This window comes from Protomyctophum parallelum, assembly GCF_964188405.1.
Source record: "Protomyctophum parallelum genome assembly, chromosome: 18".
Lineage (NCBI taxonomy): Eukaryota > Metazoa > Chordata > Actinopteri > Myctophiformes > Myctophidae > Protomyctophum > Protomyctophum parallelum.
The window spans coordinates 20,079,813-20,100,856 of record NC_139716.1 but is presented as its reverse complement, the minus strand read 5'-3'; the positions used below and the strand labels follow the sequence as shown (position 1 = coordinate 20,100,856).

The window sequence follows — 21,044 nt, the reverse complement described above, 5'->3', positions numbered from 1 at the left end:
TTGGCCACGATTGGCTCCTACAGTTTTCAGGAGTAGCAAATGGCCACAACTCCTCACGAGTCAACGCAGCGTCCGATTGCGATGAAACTGTGCACGCATATTCCCACTAGGCTGAGGAAGAATCCTGGTGGAGACCTGTGCCGATTGGCACTTTATCTAGTTGTACATGTGAACAAAGACAAAGCTTACATGGTCACATGGACAAGACAAAAATACTAAACATTGCAAACCTTGTAAACCGAGTCACAGCCTTACAGCATTGAATCCAATCATACGGTATAACATTTTGAAAATACTACTGTTCGATACAGTGACTGCAAAAAAAGAATTATGATGATAATAATAGTAGCAATGAAAAATACAAATAAAATAATGAAATAAGCGTGGTCATATAATGGCATATTTATCGATAGCAAGAGCATACAACTTCAAAGTAAGAAGACGGTGCGCGCTTGAAAACTTTAAACTGGGAATGTTGATCTAATGTTAACTGGTAACATATTCCAGTCTGTAGGGGCTTTAAAAGAAAAAGCATGTTTACCAAATTCAATACTATAAGCAAAGGGACAGTAAAGAAAACCTGAGCGGAGTGCCTAGTATAGTAGTATGTTGTGTTTGAGGAATAAAAGTTAAATGGCGTTTGAGGTAAATAAGGATAATTTAAATAAATACATTTTAATACCAGTTGAAGCCAGTGCATGTGTCTTCTATTATGTAAATGTGTCCATTGATGTCTGTCGTACATTATCCCATTCTGGGCGGGAACCCATTTTGGTGTTAGCACTATGTTATGCTTTAGCTATTGAAAAATAGCAGATCTACAAGCTCATAGCGCGCCACCGAGTGGCGCGCTACGAGCTTGTAGGTCTGCTATTTTTGAAAAATCGAAGAACGACTGACATTTTTAGAATCTGATCTCAGGTCAGAATGGGTTATGCAATGGCGTGTGCGGAAAGGACAACCAAGGACAAATCGGCAGAGTCTGTTGTATGCAGTGTTAAGTGGAACGAGATCTGATTTTGAGGCATTTTCATGAACCACATGACATTAGTCAAATAGTGGAAGTACTAATTGCAAAGCCAGTTTCTTGCGTATACACTAAGGGAAAAGCTATTTCTGGATCTATATCAAGCATTTATTCAAAAATTCAAAACATGATTAATATGAGATTTGAATGTGAGTTGTGGGTTCCATGCCATACGCCGCGATATTATTTAATGTTGTCAGCTTTTTGCAAAGCAGTGCCATCATTTACTGGTTATTATTGTAAAGGAATCTGTTATGGATTTGAGTTTAGGGCTAGTACCAAAAATCATAATAAAAGTCCTTGACTTATTAAGCAGTAATTTATTATGTAAGAGACAATTTTGTAATATGTTATATATAGTCGTATTGAAGAGAAGTTTGGATTTGAGCTAAATCTGAGTCAGATGTGTAGATGTCTATCAACCAACACACGCACGCGCATGCACGCACGCACGCACACACACACACACACACACACACACACACACACACACACACACACACACACACACACACACACACACACACACACACACACACACACACACACACACACAGGTCCCTGGTGAGTAGTGTCAGTGTTATTTAAATGGAATATATGCACATATTCATTATTTCACCCTCTATATCTCTCACTGTCCCCCTCTCTCTCTCTCTCTCTCTCTGTGTGTGTGTGTGTGTGTGTGTGTCTCTCTCTCTCTCTCTCTCCCTCTCTCTCTCTCTCTCTCCCAGGTACTCACACACACACACACACATGTCCCTGTTGTGCGGTGTCGTGTTAGTGTTATTTAACTGTAATATAAAAGGTGAGTCAGCTGAGCACAGGGCTCATTCTAACACTCTCGTAAAAAAAAGAAATCAAGTGAAAATACAACTTCCACACAGTCTGTGTGAGAAACTGTCTGATCCTCTTATACACGCAAGTGTGATAAAAATCCAGAGTTCAGCACATCCAGTTTGTCGCTGTTGATGGACACAGAGTGACAGTTTATCCCATTAAGGCCCGAGGCCCGATTCTAAAAATGTCTTCTAAATCCTACCAAGTTTTCTGAACAGCTTATGTTGCTATATGTCAGTGGCTCTCAAACTGTCGAGGACGCCCCCAAAATTCGGCCGCCGACCGCTATATGGTAGAAACAGGTCAACAATACAAATGACGCTATAGTTTTGTGCATTAATTTATCTTGCGTGGCCCCCCAGACCCCCAACAAAATGACCGGAACTACTAAAGGCCTATTCATAGTCCTTAACCCATTCTGACCTGAGATCAGATTCATACGAGGTTTCCACTGGACACACACTGGTCTGATTAACCCATTCTGACCTGAGATCAGATTAAAAAAATGTCAGTCGTTCTTCGATTTTTCAAAAATAGCAGACCTACAAGCTTGTAGCGCGCCACTCGGTGGCGCGCTATGAGCTTGTAGATCTGCTATTTTTCAATAGCTAAAGCATAACATGATGCTAATACCAAAATGGGTTCCCGTTCACGTAGTGAAATGAAAGATATTTTTTCCACACTTTTAGACCATATCCGTGGTCATCATTATGGGCATACCTAACAATGGATGCCAAAAAAATTGGCAAATTCTCATTTTTGTGTATTTTTATATCAAAAGTCCATAAAATCGAATTTTTATTACTTCCTGAAAACGTACTGTGTGATGACGTGTCGAGGCCCACGTCGATAAAATCCAATAAAAATGAAGCTCACCCGTTTAATTCCCCATTATGTGCGCATCCGTCCAGCACAGCTGCTACTGATTACAGAAATCCTCTGTTTTTATTCCCATTCAAGATAACATCCAGACAGTGTATTACTCGGTTTCAACTTAATCATCACGCTAAAAATATGTATCTGAAAACATTATAGGGTAGAAATAAGCCACATATCGGTAAACTGGTACAGCTGGCCGACCATCTGACTTGTAAACAAACACACTCCATGCGTACTGCGTGTAGCATAGCTACCGTCCCATCGCCTGAAGGGATGCGACGCTCTGATTGGTTCAGAAACTTCAAAGCGGCGTTTCAACTTGAAACTGTCTGAAACTTCAAAATAAAATTTCCACCATTTCCGTTTCACTACTAACCGTGGTTAGTGAAACCAGAGAGATGTGTTGTAGCGCTGACCACCACGGCGTGATGCCACGTTGTAGTTTTCGGTGGTCACCTCTTCACCGAAAACTGGACTATGAATTGGCCTTTAAATATATTCACCAAAACCAGACCAGAACTCCCACCACGGGACTCAGGCGATCAACCAAAACCCTTTGCAACCGCTATATTAATTGTCTCCACCAGGCCGAAGGCATGGGGAGAGAGTATGTTATGCACTCCGTCTGTCCGTGTGTCCGTCCGTTACCAGTTAATCTCACTGTAATTGCACCGTTTGCCCGATCCATGCCAAACTGTGCGCACACACTCCCTGGATGCCAACGACGAACCTCTGCCCCAAATATTCCACAACGGCCTGTTATAGCGCCACCATGAGGCTGATTTCGGCGAAACACATTTCTGCACATTACTCGTACACATTTTGTCCATACATCACGCAATTCGGTATTCACTATCTCCATAATCATGTGATCAACACGGATCTGCACCATTTCCCATATTACATTCTGATTGGCTAAAGATTGGCTTCCAAAGATCGCATGATTAGTCCGTTTCGAAACAAAATGCCACGAATCACAAACACAGTGTGCAATTTCCGTGAAATTATACACGCACATTTCCACTAGGCCACGGGGGCACGGTGGTACTGTCGCCTCACAGCTAGGAGGTCATGGTTTGATTCCCGCTGGGGACGCTGTAGGCGATGGGGGCGTGTTGATGAGATGAGATGAGAATCATGAGATATACTTTATTGTCCCACGAGGGGAAATTTGTCTTGGGCAAAAGTGCATTAGTACAACAACGCTTTTTAAAACAGACAAGACAATACACAATAGACAATACACAGTAGCAGCAAAGTACAAGTGACAAGAGTATCACAAGAGATCAGTGCAAATTGCAATAAGAGAAGGTATATAATATAAAAAAGTGCTAGAGTATTCACAGTTTATAGTATCACAGTAAAGTGCAATAAATAACTGATGAAGGTCAAGAAGTCCCTTCCCCACTAAGAACTATATGAACTATGTGGCGGTTGTTCAGTAGAACAATTGAAGTGGGAAGAAAATAAAGTTTGAAGTGGTTTCTCTTGCAACGACACGCTCTGTAGCGTCTACCAGAGGGTAACAGCTCATACTCTGAAGATAATATATGTGAAGGATCAGACAACACTCTTATTTGACAGACTGAGCACCGTTTTCTCAAATATTGTCTGAAGGAGATGGAGAATCTTTCCTACCAATTACCTTTTTTTCATTTTAGCTATTCTAGATTTGAGCTGGACAGAGAGTGTCCAAAAACCAAGCTGACATGCCATTATCTAATAATGCTACCTAGCACTGCATCATAGAAGGTTGACATGACTCCATATCTAATAATGCTACCTAGCACTGCATCATAGAAGGTTGACATGACTCCATATCTAATAATGCTACCTAGCACTGCATCATAGAAGGTTGACATGACTCCATATCTAATAATGCTACCTAGCACTGCATCATAGAAGGTTGACATGACTCCCTGGCTCACACCAAAGAGCCTGCAGCCTGCGGAGAAAGTGCAAGCGTTGTGCCAATTTGGCACACAGATAGTCCACATGGACATTCCATTTGAGCTGGTTGTCCATTTGGATCCCCAGGTACTTGTATGATACGACCTGCCCCCCATGACCACTGGGCCATGGATGTGGACACCTTTTGGATCGAAGATCATCTCTGTTCTCTCCTCCGCGTCCTCAGTGCCCATACCCGAAGGCCGGGGTTGGCGAAAGGGCCCTTTCTGTGTGGAGTTTGCATGTTCTCCCCCGTGTCCCCTATAGGGTAGATACCCTCACAAAAACATGCACTAATCCTGGTCTCTAAGCTACCTCCCCCTGGCCAGCCGGGGCGCCTGATGGAGGGGAAAGGAACTGGTTGGAATAACGTGTTCCTTCCACGCGCTACGTCCAACCAGGGAAACTCCCCCCTGTCAGGTAAAAAGAAGCAGCTTGGACTCTTCAAGCATAGAAGGACACATCTCCCAGTTATAGCACCACCATGAGGCCGATTTCTGCAAAACACATTTGTTTATATTATTCGCATAGATTTCATCCAAATCTCACACAAATCGGTACACATGGTCTCTGTACTTATGTGATCAAGACGAGTCTGTTGGATTTCTCAGATTGTACACTGATTGGCTATAGATTGCCTTCCAACGTTTTCAGGAGGCAAATCATGAACTACATATTTTGAGATAGGGGACCGTGGCCCAATAGAGATAATTTCATGTCAATTCCTTGACATGAAAAAGGTTGAGCACCACTGACATAGAAATGTTTTTTTCAGAAAAAAGAAGATTTTTCTTTTCAGTCCAAAATGGGTTAAGTGGTAAATGGGTTAAGGTTTTTTTTTACACTACACCACATCAAGCACGTTGCCGTAAATGCACCCTGGCTTTTATTATTGTAAATCTGCCCGGAGATACCCAGAGGCTCTCTCTGTCTCTCTCTCCCCCTCTCTCTCTCTCTCTCCCCCCCCCCCCCCCCCCCCCCCTTTCATGTCACCATGATTACATAATAGAGTGAGTGAAAGCGAGTGGCATCTTCAGTGAGGTGCGCGCGCGCGTGTGTGTGTGCGTTTGCAAATTGCTCAACATTTAATTAAGGCTTAACCACTTGAACATCAGCATCCATATTCTCGGGGGAATGTTGTCCAAAAATAGCCGATTTATACTTGCTTCACAGCGCTTTGCAACAAGACATGTTGTGATCTTTATTCGGCAATGAGTTCTGGTGTAGAGGGGGGAAAAAAGGGTTCCCAAGTTCAGAGCCAACTGAGCTCCAATTCAGTGTAGAGTAGTGGTTCTCACATTTTTTTGTTTCAAGTACCCCCAAATTGATTATTATGTTTGACCACGGACCCCCTTCTGAAAAGGTTTTGTGCCCGGGATGTAAAAGAATATATATATGGGACCATAATGGAAACATGCTTTGGGAATAAGGGGTTAACCCATTAAAAACGGCAAGCGCTGGCTATTCAAAAATAGGAGATTTTTTTAACACAAATATTCTCTTATGGGTGGTGCCCAGCACAAAACATTTTTGGATGGGTGGTCCGTGGCCAAATGCATATAATTTTGGATGGGTGGTCCGTGGCCAAATACATATCATTTTGGATGGGTGGCCCTTGGCCAAATGCATATCATTTTGGATGGGTGGCCCTTGGCCAAATGCATATAATTTTGGATGGGTGGTCCGTGGCCAAATGCATATCATTTTGGATGGGTGGTCCGTGGCCAAATGCATGGCCGTTCAATATATCTGGCAGTCCTTCATGGCACGAAAAAGTTTGGTAGTTTTATTTTCTGTTTAGCCTAGAACTGGAGGTCTAGAACTTGGGGTCATGTGATCAGTGACATGCACAAAGGTGTGTGTGTTTCTTTTAACAGCAAGAGGGCAATGTGTTTCTACTCCAGTGGCAGATAACTACTGGAATAGTAGAGGGACATGATGGGTAAACAATGCATTATATTGTTTAGTCACGCGGCCCGAAGTTGCATACTATAACTTCAACATTTTCTTGTTCCATTACATCCCCTGTTATTGTTCTTGTTGAGCTGCCATGCTGTTGTCAGTGCCTTGTGGACCTTGCCAGTTGCCACACCACCAGCTGTTTTTTTTTTGACAGGGACAAAGCTCATTAATCAACATGTCAGTTTTCACATCAATGTAAATGGGCCAGAGTTAGCCAAAGCTAAATTTCATCTGTAGTCCCTGGGCGGGCTCTTAAAAAAATGAATGATAAAAAGGACAAAGTGTAGTGTGCCTGCACACAGCACCATGCGTTGATGCCATGTGTGCATATGTGCAAGCACCCAACACTACGTCCATACAAAAACACAATACAATACAGATAAAAGAAAGACAAAGTGTCTGTTTGTCCTTGCTTGAGATTATAGTGTCAACCCTCTTGATTCTCTGATCACTGGAAGGTCTGGATGTTTCAGGGGTGCATTTCAGGAGTCGGAAGGCACATTTCACGCTTTTTTCAGAGAGATGCTCTGGACAATGAAACCGTCTCTTATGGCCTTTGCGTGTGTTTAGCGCTCGGCAAAGCTCCACAATCCTTTTGTGAATTTCGCCACTCCTGGTGAATGTCAAACCGGCTCCGTATTGTGCCTGTGTGGAGAGTCTCGGAGAATGCCGAGGTTTTGGCGTTCAGACATTCTCTTTGTTGTACGCTCGGACACGCTTTTTGGCCCCGTCGCGTAGCAACAGTTTGTGGAGCGGTTTGCATTTTGACCCGTTCAGAAGAGGTCCTGTACTGATATTATGGTCTGATATTATCCCGTGTGTCTGCACAACTGTGTCTGTAGAAAAAAGCTAGTAAAAACTTGAGCTGTGTTTCAGTAGGACTGTGTTTTGGTCACAGGGCCTGGTTGTAGAGATGTACCGATGTTCCTGATATACCGATTTCCGTGTAATAAAACAAAAGGACACTCTCCGGTTCTCAAATTTGGGGTCCAGGGCCAGGCCATGGACCCTCAGGGTTCCTTCAGGGGTTCCAAATGGACCCTTACAGGTCTGTAACTCTGAGAGTTATGGGGGTGTCCTTGAAAATGAAACAGTTTGTGAGAACCACTGATCTAGGAATAAATACAAATTCCACAGTAAGAGTATGAAAACATATCACGTGATACATTACGAGGGCGTCCATCCGCATCCGGGATCAAGAGCCCCTGGTTGTCCCAGGTACGATTCCAGGCCAGGTTGCCTTTCGGTGACCAGATCCAAACTGCTCATTTGAGGGACCGAAGTATCGCTTGTGTGGGACAAGTGGGACGTCCCACTTGTCCCACACAAGTGGGACGTCCCACTTGTCCCACACAAGCACCGGGTTAGCAACTTACTACTTGAGTCGCTATTGATGCCTTGATGTCATATTCGACCATATAGGGCCTATATGGGCCTAAATGATAGCCAATAGGCCTATATTATAGGCCTATTGGCTATCATTTATAAACTCCTCTGGTGTCTCACATTTTGTTTTAAAATCATGCTTTATTTTTATGCTATTTTAACAGGCTTAAAAAACACATCTTGCAGGCAGAGACACTGTGAGAGAGCTTTACAACAGAAGGCCAACTATTTGGGGACTAACTGTTAGGGCAATTTTGAACACTGATGCAATTACCTGCCAGTCACAATGTGGTACATTTCTGTGGGACGTCTGAAAAGTCTTGGAAATTAGGGACTGTCCCACTGCCCCAAGACATCTGGTCACCTATAGGTTGCCTTGGAATCGTAACCTGATGATACACACTTGAAGGCCTATTCATAGTCTGCATTTTCGGTGGTGAGGTGACCACCGTTGAGCGGTGGTGAGTAAAAACAGAGAGAAGGGCTGGAGAGGTGGCGGTGGTTTGTGACGTGGCTCGTGACGTAATGTTGTAGTTCGGTGGTCACCCCACCACCGAAAATCCAGACTATGTATGAGCCTTGACTGTTTGCACCTCCAAGACGGTGGTGGACTGTCTGCAGCCATGGCCTCAAACACCCACCCGTATGTTTACGTGTCTCAAAGCACTGTCTCTGGTTCCAACCTGTGCTGCTCATTTGTTTGTTTGTTTGTTTATTTTCACAGACAAAAATATTTCGGGAATTGATACACTAAATAAAAAAATGTGAAGGAGAAAGCCTAAAAACCCTCCAGGGGCTTGCAAGTGGCTTCTCCAGGCATGTTTAATACATTCATAGTTTTGTTTGTTTAAAGAACAAGCAATCATATTGAACATGCCGATCTTTTTTAAGATATTTTTTTTGCGGCTTACGCCTTTATTGATTTTTTTTTTTTAAGGGACAGACAGTAGGCTGACAGGAAACGGGAGAGAGATGGGGGGATGACATGCGGTAAAGGCCGTGTCGGGTCCGGGAGTCGAACCCGCGGCACACCGCGACTGGATCACCAGTCCGGTGCCCAGACCGTTACGCTACGGCCTGGGCCTGAACATGCCGATCTTAAACATTAGAATACAGATAAAATACTGGGACAGTGAAAGGACGGAAATGTAATCTCAAGCAGGGCTAACCGTTACTCTATATACTTACGTTACTCTGCTGTGTGGACAGTATAACCGGCGAGCTATAGCTATACCAGTTCAGGTTCAGCTTCATTTATTAGTTTGTCCCCGAGGGGCGATTTGTTGTACAGCAAGCATCATAACAGGCAGACAACATAAATCACATTAAATACAGTAAAGACACATGGGTACACATAAAACAATAAAACAGGAAGTCAGTTCAAGTTATCAGTGTAGCATTGGAATTCATCATCACTTGCAAGAACAGTTGTATATTAAAAAAATACAAGAAGCGTCAAAGTTACCTCCTCATATCAGCATTTAAGGCCTGGATAGATACAGGCACAAAGGATATTATTTATATCTGTTACTAGTGGCCCCTGGGACCTTTAAGATAACTTATATCTGTTACTAGTGGCCCATGGGACCTTTAGGATAACTTATATCTGTTACTAGTGGCCCCTGGGACCACATTGCTTATGTGTTTTTTTCTGGTCTGCTTTGGTGTGCCCAGTTGAATATGGCAGCTTTTTACGCCAGGGCTGCACCCATAATGTGAACAAAGTTACATAGCCTCTCTGCGTGGTTTCGCTGCAATATCTGAGGTGGTGGTGGTGGTGGGGGGGGGGGGTCTTTAAAAGGGTCCCCGAGTCATCCTGGTGGTGGTAGAGATGCTGGAGTCATCCTGGTGGTGGTAGAGGTGTTCAAGTCATCCTGGTGGTGGTAGAGATGTTGGAGTCATCCTGGTGGTGGTAGAGATGTTGGAGTCATCCTGGTGGTGGTAGAGATGTTGGAGTCATCCTGGTGGTGGTAGAGATGTCGGAGTCATCCTGGTGGTGGTAGAGATGTTGGAGTCATCCTGGTGGTGGTAGAGAGGTTGGAGTCATCCTGGTGGTGGTAGAGATGTTGGAGTCATCCTGGTGGTGGTAGAGATGTTGGAGTCATCCTGGTGGTGGTAGAGATGTTGGAGTCATCCTGGTGGTGGTAGAGATGTTGAGGCCTTTTGCCATTTTCATCAAAGCCTGCCTCGCTATCTTGAAAAAAATGCCTCACTTGCGGCGAGTCTCCCTCAGATTAAGTGCAAACTATCTCTCTGGGACTGCAGGCTTCTCTGTGAGCCTCCGGAACAAAGTGGGCCGTTTTCAAACACTGTAGCGAGGATACAAAAAACTAAAATAAATGTAGAATCCCTCCCGCTGCGACTGCCGAGCTCTCAGTACAGGCTGAGACGTTTACAGCCTTTAGTAGGGGCTAAAGGACATTTCTGATTTATTTTACAATGAGAGAGAGAGAGAGAGAGAGTATGCATGACATACAGGAGTCTACGTATATCTTGCACTAGGTCGTGAGCATGGATTCAAACTTTTTCCTTTGTGACTACAGGTCACAGTATAGTCTGATAAGCTTCTGACAGGACTCATTATTATCTTAATCCATTTTGGCCTGACCTCGAAAAAAAAAAAAAAAAATCTTCTAAATCCTCCAGTTTTCTGAAATAAATATTTTCACGATTTTTCAAAAATAGCAGACCTACAAGCTCGTAGCGCGCCACTCGGTGGCGCGCTACGAGCTTGTAGGTCTGCTATTTCTCAACAGCTAACGCATAACATAATGCTAACACCAAAAGGGGTTCCCCCGCCCAAAATGGGTTAAGTAGGCCTGAAGGGCCTCATTCATTCTCACCGTCTTTATTAAGATTATGTGAGCAGAGATTAATTTAGTGACTGCAAGTATAAGTTTAAAGCCAGGGCTCTTGGGTGCCACAGGGATGAAGGGGGGGGAAAAAGCCATTCAATAGCCTATTTTTGGACTCTCTACAGTCTAGCACAGTGGTGTTCAACCCGTTTCATATCAAGGCCTGATATTTATTCTGCATTTAAGCCACGGACCATCATTTGATGAAATGTATCCTTCTCTTCCCAAAACTAAAGAATATTTTCTTTTGTGATCTATAATGGTCCATTTGATTACCAACTCTCCACCATTTAGCTGGGGACCCCCTGGGACCCCCCCAGAGGACCACTGGTGGTCCCCGGACCACTGGTTGAAAACTTCCGGTGGGGGCTCCTCACTGTCAGGTGAGCCAGTAGGTACAACTAGCCTGGCTATTAATATAAGCCAGACTCAAATCCGCCGGCAGGCAATTTCGGTCTGGCTTATTAGCCATGCTATAGCTGGGTACAACAGCAGTGGCAACATGCACAGACATGTGTGAGGAGGAATGAATTAGCATAACGACTACATTTGGATACAAGAATCACAGTGATAAAAATAATTGGCTACTCAAAAAAATGTAAAAATAAAAGAAAGCTCAGCTCGGCTGGTTCACAGCCGTTAACACATTAAGACCATTTTCGGTGGGAACCCCTTTTGGTGTTTTAACTAGGTATTATGTTATACTTTAGCTATTGAAAAATAGCAGATCTACAAGCTCATTCGGTGGCGCGCTACGAGCTTGTAGGTCTGCTATTTTTCTAAAATTGCCGCTCCGATATTCTGGTCCGAAGAGGCAGCAGTGTGCAGGGACCTTTTAATTATCGTTGTCTTTAGCGTTGCGTGTAGATGCTAAGTGTGTGAATGATACACGTTTACAAAGGCCTTTGATCTTTCCTATACTTCTATTTGCATGATTGATATTGATTGATATTATAAGAAATATATATATACTAAAAAGTTCATATAGCGCGCCACTTCATTTGTCTATTTTTTTATTTATATTTTTTTCAAGACAGCATTTTAAACTCAAATCTTTGCTTCTGGTGGGTCCCTGGAACAACATATCTTGAGAATGGTGGTCGTTGGCCAAATAAATATAATGTTTGGGGTCCTTGACATGCTTGACCACTGATACTGTTACCGTAGAAACATAGGTTTTACAGAAAACTGATTTAGAAGAACATTTGTAGAGTCTGAATGGGTTTGAATGGGTCAACAACCATGATAATTAAGTATTTTTGCAACAAAGTCCCATGTCCAAGAGAACAGCCAGCAGCGATTGCAACATGAAATGCAATATAATAACAAAGCTAAATGCATGAAATACGTTAAGTGTTCCAGGGGAACACTAAACACGTTTGATTTTCACCCGGACAAATATTTGTGTAATTTTCATAATGTTGCTGATGTCTGAGGTGGGTACCTTGATGATGCTCAGTGACATCATAGATAGGTATAGGTTTGTTTCCCTGCCCACATCTCTGTTTTTTTGTTCGGGTGAATTTCACCAGGGTTTAGTGATTCTGTTTGTCACTGGACCATTCTCACATGTCCCAGGAATGGGTGGACCAAAGGAGAAGTTCCCAGCTCCATTATTTTTTAGGGACATTTTTCACTGATTTTGACCCCCTATGATAGCCCCCCCACCATATCCATTTTTTTGTTGTTGTGAAAAGTCATGATGAAATATGATACCTCAAGTTGCTCATGTATTGCTGTACTTCAATATTTTGATGAGAAATATTTTCTATGGAATACATGGGTAAAATATACCCGAGTTTGGTGATGGTTTTGACGAAAGTTACGTTTAGTTTTCTAGGGTTAATAAATAATACAAACTCAAGTAAAGCAGCTCCAGTTTAATGTCCTTCTGGAGCTGATTCAAGACCATATGGATGATGGGACGGTAAAAACAAAAGTGCCGGTGTTCAGGGAACGAATCAGTCTTCGACATTTCAAATGATCCCCGGCGTTCAAAAAGCTATAACGTAAAGCCTGATTGCAAGTTGCAAGTACCGTCCCGTTATTCTTCTGGAATAAATGATTCTGTCCGACGTCAAATTCAGCACATCTTCAACGTTTTTTTCTTAGCTGAGAGAGAGATGAAACAGGGACCCCAACGACATAATGGTGTATAAAATTGTGTTGCAGATTAAACTTTTTCAAGATAGCTTCATAGACGACACTATCTCTCTCGTGTGACTGAAATTCTCACCCTATATCTCTAAGGGAGATGCCAGCCGAAGAAAACTCATTTCGGCCGCTTATTTTAAATATTCGCGACCTTATTCTTTCGGTCATGACCCACACTTCATGACCATAGGTGAGAGTATAGGAACGAAGATTGCTCGGTAGACGAAGAGCTTTGCCTTCTGCACTATCATCAGTGTTGTGTAAATTGAACGTTAGTTTGTTTGTTTGTACGTCTTTTCTATTTATATGTTGGATTATTTTCTTGGGTCTGTAGATGGTCCGGTTTGCTCTACACACCAAACATCTAAAGTTCAAGACGCTATCCACCGTCCACTTGTAGCTTCTTACATTGTCGTATGTTTTACTTTTAAGTGGACTTCATCCATCCATCACATCAAAGTAAACTAATATAACTAATATAGTTTCATTCAGACACTCTATACTATAGCATTCCGGGCTGAAAGATGGTCTGCCTTTCAGTTGATGATTCTTGTAGTACTCATGCAAAAATATATATCTTTCAATCATTATGGACATGGAAACAATTTCACCGTGCCCGTCTGCCTCCTGTACTCACTCCTCACCAAAGGCTATTTCTTATTTTCTCAATGTTCAAAAATCAATAATGTCCGTGCAATATAAGGGATCGGCACAGCATTTGTCAAACATCAAAGTGCATAAATGCAGTGCTAATAAGTCACAATGGACAAAATAATTGTCTATTGTTGTAACTTGTCCATGGACAGCATGAGGCGACCTGTCTGGATGTGTCGAGTTACAATCCAATATCACGAAGATGAGAATATATTTGAGTCACGATGTGTCTAAGGGTAATGTTTAATTTAGCAGTAGTAAAAGTATCATTGCCTTATTTTAAATATATTTCAGTGAAAGACGTGATGAGTAATACTCATTAAAGTGTGTCCCACCTAGTCTGAAGAAGACCTGGAGAGTGCACGCAAAGCAAAGCAAAGCAAAGTTACTATGTTTACCCAGTGTAACTGGACTAAGCTCAAGAACTTGTTTACAGCCAGGCCCTGCTCATAGAACATTTCATGGTATAGGGGTTCAATGCCTTGCTCAAGGGCACTTCAGCTGTGGTCATTTTAACGTGCCGGTCCGGGGATACGAACTAGCGACCTTCCGGTATCAAGACCGCTCGGCAAACCGTTCGGCCACCGCTGCCTCAAAGTAAATATTTATATTTCCATGTTTGGGATTTCAAATGAATGAATGGATGGATGGATGGATGGATGGATGGATGGATGGATGGATGAATACCGTGACTGAATGGATGGATGGATGAATACAAATGAATAATGGCTCATTGTGAGCTCGTAGATCTGCTATATCTTTTTTGCGATTTCTGAAAATGTTTGAAGTTTTTTTCGCTTATATAATGATAAAACAGGGACGCTATAGATTGTAAGTGGTCAACCCATTAAAACCGGGAAAGCATCCGTGTCATTTTAGATATTTTTTTTACGTTGGCTATTAAAAAATAGCAGTTTGTACAAGCTCACAGCTTGTACAACTGTGAGCTGTGAGCTTAATGTATACAAGTATGTGCTATTTCTGAACATTTTTGGAAAGCATTTGTAGAATGGGTCTCAGGTCTTAATGCAGTGGTTCCCACCCAAGGGGGTCCTTGAGAGGGGGGGGGGGGAGGGAATTTGGCATATATTTTCTAATGGGGGTGCGCAGGCTAATGAGTGTCAAATTTGAGGTTCCTTGACATGAAAAGGTTTGAAAACCACTGTCACAGGAACCCGTTTTGGTGTTTTAACTAAGCATCATTTAGCTATTGAAAAATAGCAGATCTACAAGCTCACAGCGCACCACCGAGTGGCGCGCTACGAGCTTGTATAGGTCTGCTATTTTTTTTAAATCGTGAAAAGGTGGCACAAATATTTGAATATATATTCTTTCAGAAGACTTTATTTATTTATTTCGACGTCGGGCCTAAATGGGTTAACATAAAGACTGTGTGACTGTCGGAGTGTGGTCAGGTGGTCTTCCAGTTTCCTCTGGTCATTAGTCCATTCTGAACGGGAACCCATTTTGGTGTTAGCATCATGTTATGCTTTAGCTATTGAAAAATAGCAGATCTACAAGCTCATAGCACGCCACCGAGTGGCGCGCTACGAGCTTGTAGGTCTGCTATTTTTTTTTTAATCGAAGAACGACTGACATTATTTTAATCTGATCTCATGTCAGAATGGGTTAATCAGACCAGTGTGTGTCCAGTGGAAACCTCGTATGAATCTGATCTCAGGTCAGAATTGGTTAGTCCTGTCGTCCTCCCTGGGGAACGACAACTCAGTGGTCATTCTTCTTCAGGACTCATTATCTCTGTTCCATTGTTGCACGGCCATTAGTAACAGGCTGCATCGTTTGTTCTATACTTGTCTGGAAACCTTTTATGTTCTCTCTCTCTCTCTCTCTGACTCTCTCTCTCTCTCTCTCTCTCTCTCTCTCTCTCTCTCTGACTCTCTCCATGTCTGTCTCTCTCTCTCTCTCTCTCTCTCTCTCTCTCTGTCTCTCTCTCTGTCTGCCTCTCCTCTCTCTCTCTGTCTCTCTCTCTGTCTGCCTCTCCTCTCTGGGCAGCCATAGGTCTGTCTGTGTCTGCCCTTCTCTATTGCCATGATCACTCAGTCTGTATACATTGTCAAAGTCTTTCTCAGGTTTTTTATCAGTTACTGTGGTTAGGTATAGTCTGCCACAGTATACTGTCTGTTTAGAGCCAAATGTCTTTCTCTCTCTCATCTCAGTGCCCATCTTCTCAGCTGTCATGCATGTGTTTCATTTGTTATTTCATCACTCGTTCCTTTTCTCCCATATTTCCTTGTCCTCCATATATATATATATATAACGAATATCAATATTGTTCCGTTGCATGTTTTTTCACTAGTCCACGCATTACAGAAACAAACTTTTCAGTATTTACCCGTATTGCTTCCAAGATCCTCAGACTTCCCACACCCACACGTTCTGATGTTATGAACAATAACAGCACACCACATGCTTTAGCCTCGCATATAGCCAGCCTTCGTCTGCCTTTTGCAGTGCATATTGCTCCAGGCAGATTAAGTCTGGCCCCTCTCAATTGTGCAGGGAGACTTCACGGCCGAAGAGCCAACCGGATTCGTCTGGAACCAGGCTAAATCAGGGCCCAGTATGCAAATATGGGGCAGGACATTGCAGAAGAAAATTTTATACTGAGAGGGACGAGACTATATATCCATATCCACGCAGTGATATTAGTATCGCTACAGAAGGCTAGACACCGTCTACCACTCTGCCTTGCGGTGGACTACTGGTGATGTAATGGTTATGGTACCCACCACTGTGAACTTTATGATAACTCAGGTTTATCCTCTCTGACTGAGAGGCGAGATACGCATTGGCACCTATTTTTATATAAAGCCATTGCTGGGATGCTCCCTGACTATATTTGTTCCATGATGGAACTGAACAATAGCACCTATCAGACCCGCTCTAGTGATTTCTTAAGGCCCAAGGTTCCTCAGGCCCAGACAGAGTCGGGCAAGACAGCTTTTTCCTGTCAATGGCCCAACTTCATGGAATGAACTCCAAAACTCCTTCAAACTGAGCTCCCTGCCATCCTTCGGTCGGTTCAAAGGAATGCTCCAGAACATTGTTCACCGTGATTGCTCCTGCTTCAATTGATCTATTTTTCTGATGGTGGTTCTGTATAAAGTTCCTTTGTAATGTATCTTGATTTATAATGTTGTTTGATGTATTGTTTTGTGACTGTATTTTGTGTGTTGTAACCTCGGCTACGTTGAAAATGAGGGCTTGCCCTCAACTGTATTTCCGAGTATAAATAAAGGTGACGATTATAATGATGATGATGATGACACGCTTTGCAGTGCACTTGGAATAACAAATGGCTACTTTGACCTCATGCCATTTGGCCAAGATACAGAACCTTGAAGTGGACAAAGTTTTGTCTCAGCAGAGTTTTGTCCATTGCGGCATTAAACAAACTGTCCCATAGGATGGTGTACTGTGGGTACAGTGAATTAAACATTAAACAAACTGTCCCATAGGATGGTGTCCTGTGGGTACAGTGAGTGAGTGTATTAAACAAACTGTCCCATAGGATGGTGTACTGTGGGTACAGTGAATTAAACATTAAACAAACTGTCCCATAGGATGGTGTCCTGTGGGTACAGTGAGTGAGTGTATTGTCTTGTTGTTGTGTTGTGTGATGTTGTTTTGTGCTACAATGGTTACCGTAGGTGTTGGTTTTTGTTGTTGTTTTTTCGGTTAGGACAATGAAGATTATTATTATTATATTATTATTATTGAAAGGAACTGGTTGGAATAACGTGTTCCTTCCACGCGCTACGTCCAACCAGGGAAACTCCCCCCTGTCAGGTGTAAAGGAGCAACTTGGACACTCAGGCATGAAGGAAGCATGAGTCCAGTCCGTTGCTCTCCCCTTGTCCCCCACCCCATATATGGGAACTATGTTGGTGGAGGGTGTGTAGAGCCCAGGATCACATTAGATTATTGACACAGGGGTGAAAAATGGGTTACAAAATCGTGGGATCATCATCATCCTTCGAGTGGCCTCGAGATCTGCGACACAAGCTGCTTCCACTGGTCTCTGTTGCTCATTGCCACACCAAGTTCATTCACAGTCAGTCCTGTGTCCCTACTCAGAACATCTGGAAAAGTGAGAGGTCGTGTTCCTCTTGATGGGCAGGGTAGTCTCCACAGAAGAATATCCGAAATGACCTGGTCTTTTGCTCTGTGGCAGTGTCCAGCAAAGCGGAGTCTTCTTTCTGCCACCACAACTGAGATGGGGGGGTGCCTCCATAAATCTGAGCTTTTGTGGGATGGTCCTTCCATGAGAGGTTCTGGACACGCATGAGGAGTCTTGTGTATGTTCCGTCAAGACGATCCCGAAACTCTTTATTCATTGTCCATGTTTCGGCACCATAGAGAAGGATACTTTCCACACAGGCTTTGAACAGGTTGATCTTGGTAGCTCTTGAGATGTCTGACTGCCATATAAGATGTAGCTTATTACAAGCACTCCAGGCCTGTCCTTTCCTTGTCAGGAAGTCCTTTCTGCTACTGACTACGTATGATCCAAGATATTTGAAATCCTCAGTTTCTTTGATGTCACTGCCGTCCATGGAGCGGATGGTTGGGTGAACAGAGTCTTCATTCAGAAGCAGGCATTCTGTCTTTTCGTGGGATCGTGGGATAAAAAATATATTAAAAAATATATTATTATTATTATTATTATTATTAAGCTATTGTTAGGGACCGAGCCCGAAGAGACAAAGGCCCCTATTGTTTTTCTGCAGTCTTTTCTTCTTCTTCCACCACTTTTTACAGTTCTGGCAGTTCTTTCCACGGAATTGGCCAATAATATGGTAGAGTTTCATGGGAAACGGCCAAGAAGCTCACCGTCATTCGTCAAAGGACCTTTAGATCTCCCTATTCAGCCTAATAATACTAGGATAGCTTTAATTTTATTGGATGGCTTGATAATGATTCTGATTGGGTGGTCTTCTAACGATGAGCCTAATTGTGCGGCTTTGCAAGAAGCAATTGTGATTGACGGCCAATAAGTAACAAGGCATTTGATGGATGGATGGACCTGATTGGATGGCTTTATAGTGAGCATTTAGATGATTAGGCGTTAATGACAGGGCGTCCTATTGGCTTTGTTATGACAGTAGTAACTGAGATATGAGATGAGATGAGATATACTTTATTAATCCCCCAGGGGAAATTGAAGACTGCACAGCTTTGTAAAAAAAGACACAGATTGTGACTGGACCGCTTTTGTAATGACTATTCCCATTTGGACTTATTCTCATTGTACTTAACCCATTAAAACCTGAGGCCGATTATAGAAACTATATAGAGCGGTGCATGCCCGTTGGGCACTGGCCTACTTGGAACGATGCAAGTTGGAGATGCCATGCCCCTTATTATGTCTGTGTCTCTTCATGGAGTTCTTTGTCAGGCGTGCCCAAAATATGAAGTCTATGCAGATGTCAGAAAAATGGGCACTGAACCAGCTCTCAAAATACTCCGTTGCCATTTTTTTTTTCTTTTTTAATACTTCAGAATATCATTGACAATGAGTAATTCAGTTATATAAAAAGAAAAAAATAATGACAGGTAATGTAAATGTTCCACATACAATACATAATAAAAAAAACAAAAAACAGTTAAACAATGACAAATGTGAACAGACAAACAAAACAACAAAACAGGACAGACACTTCCGTTGCCAGTTTTTAATTCACCTTTGCAGAGTCCACATGAACAAACCGAACATATACAGTATATACAGTACATATTTACAGCCCACTGGCCAAGGTGGCTCTGCTCCCTCCAATCCTACGCTGATCGCTGGGGGCAGATGCTCCTTATAAAGGCTAGGCCCCTCCCATTTAGACCAATTAACCAACCCCGGATTGATTCCACAATCGAACCAGTACCGCATCAATGTCCAGAGAGACATCGCAAATCATTCATTAACCCATTCTGACCTGAGATCAGATTCTAAAAATGTCTTCTACATCCTGACAGTTTTCATTCTGACCTGAGATCAGATTAAAAAAATGTCAGTCGTTCTTCGATTTTTCCAAAAATAGCAGACCTACAAGCTCGTATCGCGCCACTCGGTGGCGCGATATGAGCTTGTAGATCTGCTATTTTTCAATAGCTAAAGCATAACATGATGCTGACACCAAAATGGGTGCCCGGTCAGAATGGGTTAAAGCATAACACACGTTTTTTAACCCATTTTGGTGTTTTAAACATTATGTTATAATTTAGCTATTGAAAAATAGCAGATCTACAAGCTCATAGCGCGCCACCAAGTGGAGCACTACGAGCTTGTAGGTCTGCTATTTTTGAAAAATCGAAGAACGACCGACATACTGTACTACTCTATAAATGATCCACCATAATATTAATCAAAGCCAAGCGTTCTCTGACCGGGCTATATCCCACGGACTCGACACCGGGCTCTGCACTCCCTGTGGGGGTGTAGAGCGCGTGTGTCGACTTTGAAGTCGGTGGGGGGCGAACGCCGGTTCTCGAGTTACGCAGATTACAGCTGTATGTACACACATACATACTGTACCCACAGAGACACAAAAACTACTAATATCAGTAGTGTTATGATGTAGTGCTCAAACATTTTCAACTCAAGGAGCCCCAAAAATTATATGTATTTGTCCCCCGTCTCAAAAATACTTTGTTCCAGGGACCACCAGAAGCAAAGATTTGAGTTCAAAGACAATCACACTTGTGTGAAGTGAGCAGCGATCTTATATCATCTATATACATCATCAAACATCACATTCTGTGCTCATATACAGACACACACTCTCTCTCTCTGTATGGCTATACTATATTCTTATGATTGATTGATTGATTGACAACTCAATACAAAGACTGTTACCGTGGACAACACATGTGATAAAGCATTAACACTTGTTTACAACAGGGTCCACCATTTTCAATTCATCAGAACATTTAGAGACGTACAAATATATCACTTCTATATATAAAAAAAACAGTAAATGTGAACCGTGAACTATCATACCTACTACCATATTTCATTGTCGCTGATGTTATTGCTTATACAGCGTCGAGGATCATTTTACCCTGTCGCACTCCTATATGATGTAACAATGACAACCCCTCTCTCTCTCTCTCTCTGCATCTCATTTAAATTCTGATAAGATTTATCGTAGTGTCGAAGCCAAAGCCACGTTCCAAAAATATTAGATAGCATATATTATTATTACATATTCCCTCTCTCTTTCTCTCTCGCTCTCTCTCGTTCGCAAAGCGCTGTTCTTCCTGACTACAGGATGAGTTATGTAATCTGGTGTCTGTGCAGGGGCATTAGTTATGCAAATTTCATA

General features: G+C 42.6%; 1 protein-coding gene across 1 annotated transcript in view; it reads left to right on the top strand.

Moving 5' to 3' along the window:
* Positions 1–21,044, top strand: part of nhsl2 (NHS-like 2) — a gene marked incomplete at its 5' end in the record, with an annotated part of 192,467 nt that overhangs the window by 95,434 nt on the left and 75,989 nt on the right. The window lies entirely within an intron of this gene.